Source organism: Anas acuta, chromosome 12 (assembly GCF_963932015.1).
Source record: "Anas acuta chromosome 12, bAnaAcu1.1, whole genome shotgun sequence".
Taxonomy (NCBI): Eukaryota; Metazoa; Chordata; class Aves; order Anseriformes; family Anatidae; genus Anas; species Anas acuta.
This window is the reverse complement of record NC_088990.1, coordinates 13140403-13152822: the sequence shown is the minus strand read 5'-3', so window position 1 is coordinate 13152822 and position 12420 is coordinate 13140403.

The following is a 12420-nucleotide window of genomic DNA, read 5'->3' as shown; positions in this document are numbered from 1 at the left end:
TTGCTAGCTTTGCTCCTGGTAGAAGCTCTGATGTGCCTGCTGGGAATGTCCCTGCCTATCTGCAATAAAGCGCTCAGGACTGCTTTACGTCTTTGCCCTCCCTCGATTGCTTTGGATGCTTCATTGCTACAAAGGTTCCTGCCCCACGTCCATGCCTCCTCCCCCGCCACCTCCTCTGCCATTCAGTAAGTGTCTCTAGCTTCTAACATATGGTCAGAGCATATTCTCAGTGATGCCGACACTTCTGCTTCTTCACTCCAGCAGCCGCAGTAACTGGCGAATGGGAAATCTGTCGTTTAACTCGGCCGTTTGCAGTCACTGAAGAGAAGTAATTACAGTAGCCTTAATTGGCTGACTGCAGAGCCACTGCCCAAGTAGTAATAAATAGTGCATGCTTAGGAGCTGGGTGAGGTGTAACCGTCCGGGGTTTCTCCTCCTCTTCTTCCAGCAGGTCTGAATCCACTTCATTTCAGAGGCTAACAGGACATCAGGCTGCTGCTTTAAGGGTCCAGACTTATCCAAAAGAGATGCTTGATGGTCAGCAAAGGCCCAAAGATGAAGCTCTTTCAAGGGATCCTGGCAGGGCAAGCTCTTGGCAGCACCACTGCTGCCTGGGTTCCCTGCCTTCCCCTTCTCCCACTGCTGCCAGGCTGTAGCACAGTTTTTTTTCATTAGCAGTGATGCAGGCAGAGCGGGGCCAATTACTCACTGCTTTATGCTTGCTGGAAAACCCACCCAGGACTGGTAATAGCCATTAAGTGAGGGTGCAGCTTTAACTACGTGCCATTACATTAAGTTTCAAGTTGATATATGGCCAGAGCAAATTGAATTCCTGCTGCTATCCCGTCTGACATTTGTTACATTACAATGCCTGCTCTTTTGTTTTTGAGTCAATAGCTGCTGCTTTCGAGAAATATGGATTATTAGAATTTATAGCCCGTCCTACGCGTCTTTTCAAACACTCATATCCTTTTATCATTTCGTTTTGTTGTTATTCTGCCCAGCACAGTTTGTATTTCTTCAGGTTTTAGCACCTGGGACTCTTGATACTTGTGCTAAATCAATACCCTTTGTCCTCATTGCTTTAATATACACACCCATTTGTGTGATGCATGAATTGCAGAGGGTTTTCTGCCTGCGATAGTCATTTACTCCTCCTGCTCTAGCATTCCTTCCCGTCTGTGTGCAGGTCGTGCTTTGCGGTAAATATAACACATCTACATTTAAATTCCTTTATATGACGATTTGTAGGCTTCTGGCTGCACCGGGGAAGGTGAATTTGCTGGCTCCTTAGCAGGCGGGTGTTGCAGCTTTGACAGTCCTCTGGTGCCTCCTGGAAAGTGCTGGTGTGCAGGGTTTAAAGATTCCACCTTTCGCTCGTGTGCTGGGTTCTTATTTTAAAAATGCACGTTTCATTATAGCCGTAGCTTTTCCTAAAGCAGGTGTGAAGAATCTCAAGGAGCCACGATAAGGTAAAAAAGGCCTTTGGACTTTTGTTCAGCGTCCTCTGGTCGGTAGCAACTGAAGGTGTTGCTGATCAGCTGGCAGTTCTGGAGACCTGTGGGAGGGGAACTGCACCAGTTAGTGCCCGTGGGGCAGCCTCTGTGTGGGACCAGCACGGGGAGAGCTGGTCAGAAAGGACAAGGACAGAAAAGCTGTGTGTTCCTTGTCAGCCTTACACCCTTGCAAAATCAGGGTGTGCACAGCCTGTGAAGACACAGGAAAGATGCAGGGAGAGAAAGAAGAGAGCAGGGAAAGGGAAGGCCTAGCCTGACCGCTCCGTGTTTCCCTTGTGGATGCCTTCTGGGCACGCCTGTTGTGTCTGATGCACGGGGGAGAGCTGCTGCTGGGTAAAAAGCCTGATCTCTGCGTGGAAGTGAAGCAGGAGCGATGTTTTCAGGTCGTTCATCCAGCCCTGGAAGGGGTCTGGGCAGGGAGCACATGATCTCCCCAGTCTTTGAACGTCTCATTGAAACGCGAGGCAAATCCTTCATCCCCAGAGGGAGATGCATTAAGCACAGGCTCAGAATTAATCTGAGGAGCGTGAATCTCCTGCACCGTGATGCCCTCCTGCGTCTCCGCGTTCCCTGCCATCTCCTGCTTTGCCTCTGCTCTTTGGGCTCTCCCTCCCTGTCCTGCCTGTGAAAAATGAGACGTCAGCCCTCCTCGGAGCACGGCGGAGTGGCCTGGGCATTCCTGGCAATATATATTCCACGTAAATAAAGGGGAGTGATTTACTGATCAGGTGCGTTAACCGAAGTAGAGGCGGGGAGCAGCAGAAACAGGGGCGGCCAGACCCGCTGCCTGACCCCGCTGCCTGGGGGGCTGCAGCCGGGGCTCCGGTTTGTAGCAGCATCGCTGGAAGTGGGATTTAACCCCCTGGCTTCAGGGAGAAGGTGGACCAGCCCAGCATCTGACCTTGACTGAAGGTTTTCCTTGGGTTTCGAGTCCTCCCTAGGTCCCTTTGTATTCCCAGTGAGGCCTTTCCCATCGGATGCCCCCTCAGGCCTTCAGACCAAGCACCCACCTCACAGATCTGGGGGGCAGCGCCCAGCAGGGGCTCGAGAAGATCCTTCAGAAACCCCTCGGTGCAGGTGGCACGTGCCTGGCGCTCCTTGCAACATCAATGCTCCCGAATATAAAGATTATTTACATTCCCAAACAAAGCTGCCAAACACTTTTTAAATGCGCTAACGGTGCCTCTCTCTTTCCGCTGTGCTGGCTGATAAAGGGCCATAAACAAGCCTGACACATTTATAATAACCTTTCTCCCCTCCCTCTCCCCTGTTCTCTCCTCTTCCTCTCCTGCTTCTCTCGCAGGCTGCATTGGGTAATTCTTTATTCTCCTGCCATTAGCTGGGATATATTGTTTGATAGGGGGAAATAAAATGTCGAATCTCTTTTTATTTTTATTTTCTTGTTCTAGCGGCAGCTGTTTCAAATGCCAACAGTGGAAGTTTGGGTTTAAAATATCGTTTCCCCCAGCTTTTTTTTTTTTTCCTGTTCATCTTCTCCCCCTTTTCCTCTGTCTCCCTTCTAAAAGGTCATCTTAAATGATGCAAGGATACATGCTTTTGCGGGTTGTTTTTATCACTTATCAGCCTATTCCAAAGGCCATTTAGTCTTCTAGGCAAAGGTTGTAGCTTTCAGTCTCCCCTTCCCATTTACAAAGGAAAAATGGATGTTTTATCTCTAGATATATAAATTAGGTATAGATATAGATATAAACCAAAATGCTAACCCATCTAAAATAAAAGATCCTTGTAATTTCTTTGTCTCCAGTCTGAAGAGGTCTCGGGTTCACCTTTCGTCATGTCGCCTGTTCCTTTTAGAGATATTGATGGAAGTGCCACATCTAACGATCCCTCCTCCATCCTGTATTGATGGTGCTGTAGAAAGGCCCACTTGCTGGAGATGAAAGGCAGCGGTGAGCGGTACGGGTACAAACAGTTCCTCTGGGGCTGCTCTTGAGGCTTTTTTTTGTTCCGCAGCCCGTGGCTGTGAGAGGCTTTCGCGTGCGGTGGCTGTGGGGGCGCAGGGGAACGCGGGGCTCGCACTGCCAGAGGTGGGCGTTTCTGGAGCTGTCGGGGCTGGTCCTGTTCCTGCAATCCAGAATTTTGGTGTCTGTGCTAATACAACATGTATTTATTTCCTCTTCCCTTGAAGCGTTGGCCAGAGGGAGAGAAATGGATGTGGTAGGCCTGGCTTGGCAGAGCGGCGGTCAGACGTGGCGGTTTTCTTTGCCTCCTGGAGGCAAATGGAAGCCTGAGGAGCTCAGCACAGCCACTGTCCCTGCATCAGCCTTGCTCCAGGGGCATTGGGATCAGGGAATCTGTGTTTGGGGGCTGTCTCTGTGTGTGTGAATGTCCAACAGGAGCCAGAGGAGTCTCCTGGTACCGCCGTGGGAGCAATGATGGTGCAGAGCTTAGATGGAGCTTCTGTCACTGTTTGAGTCTCACAGATCAGAGTCGAGGAAAGGGCTTTTTATGAGCGACGCATTAAAACTGTTGCTTTTCCTCTTCATTTGGTATATTCTGTTGTACGTGCACTATAAATTTGCAGAGACACGGTTGTGGTTATGGAAATCACACAATGGAGTAATGAAGGGGCCTAATTGTAAAGTATATTATAGTCACCAGTGCGCTCATTTCTTGTCTATTGCACCTCACAGAGTAGGGCAGTAATTATGAAAAGCTGAGACAAACTCGCACTCAGCCGGTGAATCCAGCCAAGCCCAAATGTGATGAACGGATCCCACAAGCCATTAAGCCCTCCTGGTGGCCTTTGACTTAGTCAGAGATTGAAGAAAGCGACGGTAGGGACACTAACATACAGAAACCAGACCACGAGGTATTTGCAGCGCAGGGAAAGGCAGGGCCTTTGCAGCAGGGAGAACTGGTGGGAATTCCCTGTCAAATTCATGCCCCAGCGCAGCTTGTCACCGGGGTGTGACTTTATTCCTCCTGCTGCAGTGGGTCTCAGCTCCACATTGTTTTCCCCCCGCCGTGGTCCTGGCCGGAGCCCTGTTGGAGCAGACCTGCACTAGATGTCCTGGGCTCGTGTCAGGACCGGGGGCTGACGCTGTCTGAAAAACGAGGAAGGAATGAAGTGTCCTCTCTAATATGACACAAAGCCCTCATCACCGAGCCATTTTCCAGCATATTAATATTCATTTTTCACTAATGCGGGATGAATACATTTAAATGTTTGGCCAGAGCACATTCGTCATTTTTATGTCACACTCACAGAATGCATCAGCGTGATATATTGTGTATTTTACCATAATAGCAGACAATACAGCTCAGTATTTCATTTGGACAAGTAGCGAGTGTGAGGCAAGGAGACAGCCACTGCTGGACAAGGGGCGAGCTCAAGAAAACAGAAATAAATTGAAGCATATTAATCTGGAGCGAGAAATCATTTCACCACTAAATTAAGAGCAGCAGCCTTTGCCTCTTGCTGCGTTGCCCTAGGAGGGTGCAAACATGCAATGGGAGGCACTGCAGGGACGAGGTGCTCTGTGTCGTGGTGGAAGAGGGTCACTGCTTCGGGGAGGATCTGTAGGATGCCCACAGAGGGGAGGGAGGCTGAGAGGGGCAGGGAAGGAAGGAGAAGGGTCTGAAAAGTGAAGTCACGGTTGCTGAACACGCTTTTCCCTGTTGCTTTATTTGTTCCCATGTTTTGCCCTGGGCACTGATGTTTGGTGATTTAGACCAAAGGGAGCTGAGGAGTTGCTGTAAAGGGTAGTTCAAAAATCAATGGACGTTAGAAGGGGTCAGCTCTGTGCTTCCCTGTTGCAGAAATGTATTAAGCATTGGCCCTCACCATCCACGAAGAACTGGTTGGTGACCTGCTACGGCACTTGGATGTCCACAAATCGATGGGGCCGGATGGGATCCACCCAAGGGTACTGAGAGAACTGGCAGATGAGCTGGCCAAGCCCCTATCCATCATTTATCAGCAGTCCTGGCAATCGGGGGAGGTCCCAGCTGACTGGCGGCTAGCAAATGTGACGCCCATCTACAAGAAGGGCCGGAGGGCAGACCCGGGGAACTACAGGCCGGTCAGTTTGACCTCAGTACCAGGGAAGCTCATGGAGCAGATCCTCTTGGGAGTCATCATGCGGCACTTGAAGGGCAAGCAGGCGATCAGGCCCAGCCAGCATGGGTTTATGGAAGGCAGGTCCTGCTTGACGAACCTGATCTCCTTCTACGACAAAGTGACGCGCTGGGTGGACGAGGGAAAGGCTGTGGACGTGGTCTACCTTGACTTCAGCAAGGCTTTTGATACCGTCTCCCACAGCATTCTCCTCAAGAAACTGGCTGCTCTTGGCTTGGACTGGCGCACGCTTCGTTGGGTTAGAAACTGGCTGGATAGCCGGGCCCAAAGAGTTGTGGTGAATGGAGCCAAGTCCAGTTGGAGGCCAGTCACTAGTGGCGTCCCCCAGGGCTCGGTGCTGGGGCCGGTCCTCTTTAACATCTTCATCAATGATCTGGATGACGGCATTGAGTGCACCCTCAGTAAGTTTGCAGATGACACCAAGCTAGGTGCGTGTGTCGATCTGCTCGAGGGTAGGAAGGCTCTGCAGGAGGATCTGGATAGGCTGCACCGATGGGCTGAGGTCAACTGTATGAAGTTCAACAAGGCCAAGTGCCGGGTCCTGCACCTGGGGCGCAATAACCCCAAGCAGAACTACAGGCTGGGAGAGGAATGGTTGGAGAGCTGCCAGGCAGAGAAGGACCTGGGAGTGATGGTGGACAGTCGGCTGAATATGAGCCAGCAGTGTGCTCTGGTGGCCAAGAAGGCCAACGGCATCCTGGCTTGTATCAGAAACACTGTGACCAGCAGGGCTAGGGAGGTGATCGTCCCCCTGTACTCGGCTCTGGTGAGGCCGCACCTCGAGTACTGTGTTCAGTTTTGGGCCCCTCGCTACAAGAAGGACATCGAGGTGCTTGAGCGGGTCCAAAGAAGGGCGACGAAGCTGGTGAGGGGCCTGGAGAGCAAGTCCTACGAGGAGCGGCTGAAGGAGCTGGGCTTGTTCAGCCTAGAGAAGAGGAGGCTCAGGGGTGACCTTATTGCTCTGTATAAGTACATTAAAGGAGGCTGTAGCGAGGTGGGGGTTGGCCTGTTCTCCCATGTGCCTGGTGACAGGACGAGGGGGAATGGGCTAAAGTTACGCCAGGGGAGTTTTAGGTTAGATGTTAGGAAGAGCTTCTTTACTGAAAGGGTTGTGAGGCATTGGAACGGGCTGCCCAGGGAGGTGGTGGAGTCACCATCCCTGGAAGTCTTCAAAAGACGTTTAGATGTAGAGCTTAGGGATATGGTTTAGTGGGGACTGTTAGTTTTAGGTCAGAGGTTGGACTCGATGATCTTGAGGTCTCTTCCAACCTAGAAAATTCTGTGATTCTGTGAAATGATGCCATAAAGAGATTAACAGCAGCATGGAGAGATAATATTCCCCTGACTGCAGAGCTGGCCCTGAGAGCTTTATGACAGGGAGAGAAAAGAGCAGAAGCAGCCCAACACCTCTCTCCCTGCTTGACTTCTCCCCTTCCTAAAAGCTCGAGGCTGTTTGGGGAGAAAAGGGCCCGGACTGATGGGGCAGCGAGAAGGGAATGGCCGTGGCGATGGCAATGAGAGGAGCTGGGTGGGTGGGCCACGCTGCTGCCTGGTGAATCCTGCTTCTAATCCAGACAAACTGCGGCCCCTTCAACAGCCCCTGCTAAATCACCCAGAGGAAATGACTTGCTCAGCATCAGCCCCAGGTTTATAGCACGGAGGTCAGGTTTTATGAGGGTTCCCTGGAGGCACACGGGGGAAACACTGCATGGCTGTGTCCCTCCCGGTATCGCACCTGAAGGCAGGGCAGGCGGCGTGCTGGGCAGGGAGAGCTCCAGCTGCAGCAGCCTTCCCCTGCAGCTTGCTCCTCAAACCCATCACTACAGCCTCCTCGCCGACGTAGGGAACAAAACCAGGGGTGCCGCCCAGGGGACCCGAGGGCTGAGGAACTGATGGCGTTTGGCAACCAACTCAATGTTCCCGTCAGGAGCAGGAAAGCTGCTCTCGGGGGATTTGCTTTTTGCTCCTTTTTCAACTGTTGTTTGGCTCCATGGCATGTTCTTGGCACTGACAAGAGTCCTGTATGGGACTCTTGAATTAAATAATTAGAATTTTAAAATAATAATAATAATAATTAAAAAATTAGAATTAAATAGCTCTGTTTTCCCCTGTCTCGCTCCCAAGGCACTGGTTCCCTCTGCGGGGACGGGCAGAGTGGAGCACGGGCATTTTTTACTTGGACAGCACTCTCGATGCATGTAAACATGCACAGGATGCACCATCCAGGCTTTACCAAAGGCCTGCAGTTGGCTGGGCTCTGTGAAGGGGTTTGAAGGAAGGGAACAGACCAAAACCCCACTGAGATCAGCAAGGACTGTCTGCGAAATCTCAGCCTGGCCCTGCTGGGAAGATTTTCCCTGTGGAGGGTCTCTTCCTGAGGCAGCTTCCCCATGGGCACAGCTCCCTGAGCCTTGTCAAATAAAACTGAGTCAAATAGCAGGAAGGTTGCTTTCCTGGCATCTCGCTGTAGATCTCTGCGTTGCAGGAAATTAAAAATCGCTCCCGGAGGCACTCGGTATTTCCTGGAGGAAGGCAAGGACCTGTGCTGCGTGCTGCGGAGCGGGGCAGGGGCTCAGTGTGCCGGGCAGGTGGGAGCCCCGAGCGTGGGGGCTCTGCAGTGGCTGCCCTTGGGATCTGGCAAGGGGCTGTGCAGGATGGGAGAGCCTGGAATTAGTGGGATTGGGTTTGGTTCTGCACGTCCATGAACCGATGCCTGGAAGAGACGTGTCAGAGGGCCAGAGGACTGATGTACAGCGTTAGCAAGCCCGAAAGGGAAAGAAGGAGGCGGCTGAGTCTTGGGAAAAGATGACCTTGGTCCGCTGCCCTTTAAAGCTATGGAGACATCTGTTTGCTTGAAGAGACAGCTGCCATTTTACGTGGCAGCATTTGAGCCAACATGTGATGAGAGGAGCGCGCACGCTGAGCTCTGTCTGCCGTCGTGCTGGGTGGCACGCGGCCAGCAGCAGCTCAAAGCCCACTTGTCCCCAGGAGGAGCCTGCCGGGCTCCCTTCTCTCACCCCACTTCCTTGCCAAACATAGCAGAGACCCTGGCGGCCACGAGGACGCCTGGTCACCCCCAGGGGAGCGCTGTGTCTGCTGGGGACACGGTGGGGAGTCTGAATTGCTCCAGATTTTCCTGCACCCCCGGGGCAGAGCAGCCAGGAGACGCGGGCAGGACTTCCAGGCCAGCAGTGTCACCGCTGGTTCTCACTGATCTTGTCTGCTAGGAAAGCACCATTTTGCTGCAAACCTTAAACTTCCTGATGTGTGTATTCTTCTTGCTTTTTGCCATATCATCTCCCCCCCTTCCTTGTTACTGCTGTGCCGTTTTATCTTGCGTCCTCTCTCTGCGTTTCTCTTACTTCCATAGCCTTGTTTGCTTCTGGATCTCCCCCCCCTCCTCGATTCTCTTCCCTCCTCTGAGTCCTACTGGTCCCAGCCTTGCTCACCTCGCCGGCCTGGCCCTGTCCCAGACTTTGTTTTCTGGCCTCCCACCCAAGTGACAGCAGATGAGAGCGCAGGGTGCTGCCTCTGGATTTCTGTGCTTGCTTCCTGCAGCGCCTGGGCGATGATTATCTCGGTAAACGACTGAAAGAAGTATAGTGATAAAAGGATTAAGCCAGACATATTTTATTTTATTTATTTATATCCTCCTCCCTTCCCCCCTAACGAGTTGTGGAGCATATTGTGCTGCAGCTGCTGCTGCTGATCCAGGGAAGAGCGGTGACATGGGGCCGGGGAAGGCAGCGTGGGCTGGGGGTGGGCAGGGAACAGGCACATGCAGGGGGTGCTTCCAACGGGGGGGCTGGCAGTGCAGGGGGCTAAAGCAGTCAGACCCCCTGCAAAAGGGCTGGGGATGCAGTGAAGCCACCGTGCCCTTTTTCCTTGGGAAGAAAGTCGCCTTTGAGCCCATCTCTTCAAGAAAGGAGGGCCCACAGCAGTGGGGTCTCAGAGGCAGCACTTCAGTGGGTTACAGACCAGAAGGGCGACCAGAGTGTCCCCAAGCAGGAATCGTTCCAGAGAAACCCCACATGCTGTCCTGGCTTTCCCAGGGCCCCGCGAGCACGCCGCAGCACAGCACCGTTCCCAGGAGCAGCTCCTGTCAAGCTGTTCCCTGCAGCAGATCCTGCAGATGCTCCTCGAAGCAGCCTATTCCCAGCTGAAGTTTATTTCGGGCCTGTTTGTGTGTCTGTTAAATAACCGACAACCCACAGACTCGCACAGACAACCCAGGCCTGTCTGGGAGCTCTCAGAGCCCTGCCTGCATCTGCAGCCTCCCAGATTTCCATCATAAGGGCTCCCAAAATTCAGCTGGTGAGACTTCCATCCCTCCTGATGGCATCACAGTTAGAGGATGCATAAACCAAGGCTCGGTTACAGAAGGCAATTTACCCTGAGCGTTTGGGTTTGGATATTGCATCTTCCTCCCAGCACCTTGGCATGGAGGGTTCAGTGCCTGGCTGAGCACTCGTGCTGGTCTGAGCCCTGCGGGGACAAAACTGGAGATTATATTCCTGGCAAGGACTCCTCTCTAAAGCTCATTTTTACCAAGGCTGTATCTGCTCTAGTAAATATAACAAGCCAGCATCCATTCTCTGGTCCCGAGGGGCAGTGATGTGGTGTGGCTTGTGCCGATACAACTGAAATTTGGCCTCTCCCGTGCAGTTCACTATTGACAGCCCCCAGCTGATGCCATCCCCTGAACCATGTCCAGCAGAGTGCTGGCTACCATAGGCCAGGGATTATGTCAGCAGTGAAACGTCTTGGAGGATGATACCGCAGTGCCTGAAGCCAGCACCTTGTTCCTCTGCTAGCTGCCAGGACAGACCTCTCTGTGGTGCTTTAGCAGAGTAAGAGGAGTTTCAGAGACCCACTGCCTGGAGCCAGGCAGGCGGGCATCCTCCGGAGCGCTGCTCGCTGACAGCTCAGGGCTGTGGCGGCAGGGAGCAGGAACGAGGGAGAGACTGGGGGAGAGCAGGGGAATGTGGATGGAGAGGGAAGCATGATTTATGGATGGCTGGGAAGCCTCAGCATGCAGGAGCAGAGACAGGAGGACCCTCTTAGCCTCCTCCCTGTAGTCTCTGTGCTGGAGTGGTTGCACAGCCACTGCCTGCATCAACGGGAGGCACTTGGCACCCTCCGTCTCGCTGAGTGCTGCGTGGAGACAGATCAGCTGCTATATTTGTATGACTAAAGAGACCCAGGAGCACAATCGTTCAGGAAGTGAAAGAAAATGATGGCAACACTTGGGCCAATACCTTCAGCAGTGCAGGGATATCAGAGCTCTTCAGGCAGGTGAAGGAGAAAATCAAACCATCTAAAATGATCGCATGTTGCTCTGGCTCTCGGGGGCCATGAACTAGTCCTAACGGGGGAGCAGCTAAGGGCAGTCCCATAGGGCTAAGCAGAAGCAATGATTTTGTCCTTTCCAGCAAGGCGTTTGGAAGATGGAACTGCACCAGAAGGGTCCTTCATGGTGCCCTGTCCGTCCCTGGGGACTACGAGCCAGGTGAGAATGCCGGACATCTCTGGAAGGACACCTGAGGGATGTCTTGCTGGGGTGGCTCTTCCCCACAAATCCTTGTTGGCTTTTGCCTGCCTTCCTCTGCGCCCCCATTTCTACCTTCCCTTCCACCTGTGCCCACAACGAGCAGAGCAATCCAGCATGGCCCAGTTTAATATTCCACAGATCCTCCCAGGCTGATAGATGAGAACAAGAGAGGGAAGAAGGGGGTGGGAGCCTGGTGCATGGGGGGATATAAAGCCCTGAGCCTGTATTCAGAGCAGCAGAGATAACAATAAGCGAGAATAATAGTCTAACAAGTCGGAAATGTCACACACGATCTGGTGCCATTAACACAACATGGATCTGAAATATCACATAATTAGTTTTGTGCCTGTTGTTCTGATTGGGAGAGAAAAAAAATATTAAAGGATAGAGATTTGGGGGGGCAGAGAGGGGAGTGCCAGCAAAGTGAACTCATAAAAGGGCGAAGCCTACAGCATCTAATGTTTTTGGAATAATATAATAAAGCTCTATCTCCTTACCCATGTTTGAGGCCGAGATTTTATCTGGCAGTACGGGATAAAAAGAAATGAAAACTTGAAAAGGGTAGATAAAATTGCGATTGATCTCTCTAGGACTGCCTTGCCTCCTTTCAGGGAAGCTTGTGGGCCTCATAAATTGCTCCACCACCGAGTCTCACGATCCCCACCCCTTCCCATGCCACCTCACCCGAAGATGAAAAACCCCACATTTTCAAGGCTTCTTTCCCCATCTCTTTATTACCCAGTGCACAAAACCCATGTCTGAAGGCTGTGAAATGACTCAGAAGCCGCGAGTCCCCTGGGAGCATGCCTAAGGTACGTGTGTCTGGGGGACCCCCGCTGCTGCCAAGCCGTGCGAGTCCCCACGCCGTCGCAGGGGTGCTCTGAAGCGGTCTGCCTGCGGGCTGCTGTGTGCCTTCAGCTGCTGAACACAAAGCTCCTGCCTCGCTGCACCCGGTCTGCTGCTCCAAGGGAGGCTGTCCCCTTTCAGAAGAGACAGATGCACCCAGATCTCGGTGGGATGGGCACTTGGGCAAATTGGGTAAGGGACTGGAACGAGGCTGTTCCTTATCTCAAAGGAGCAAACACTGCGTGGGACAAATGCTGTCAGTCCCTTCCTGCCTGCTGCTGGGGTGTGATGACCCATTGTGCACGCAACGCCCTCGTGAGACGCCGTGGTTGTGCCTGCTGTCTGCCTGGCTGCATACCTTGCTGGCTTTAGGAGCAGCTTAAAATTGTGAGCAAACCCTCCTG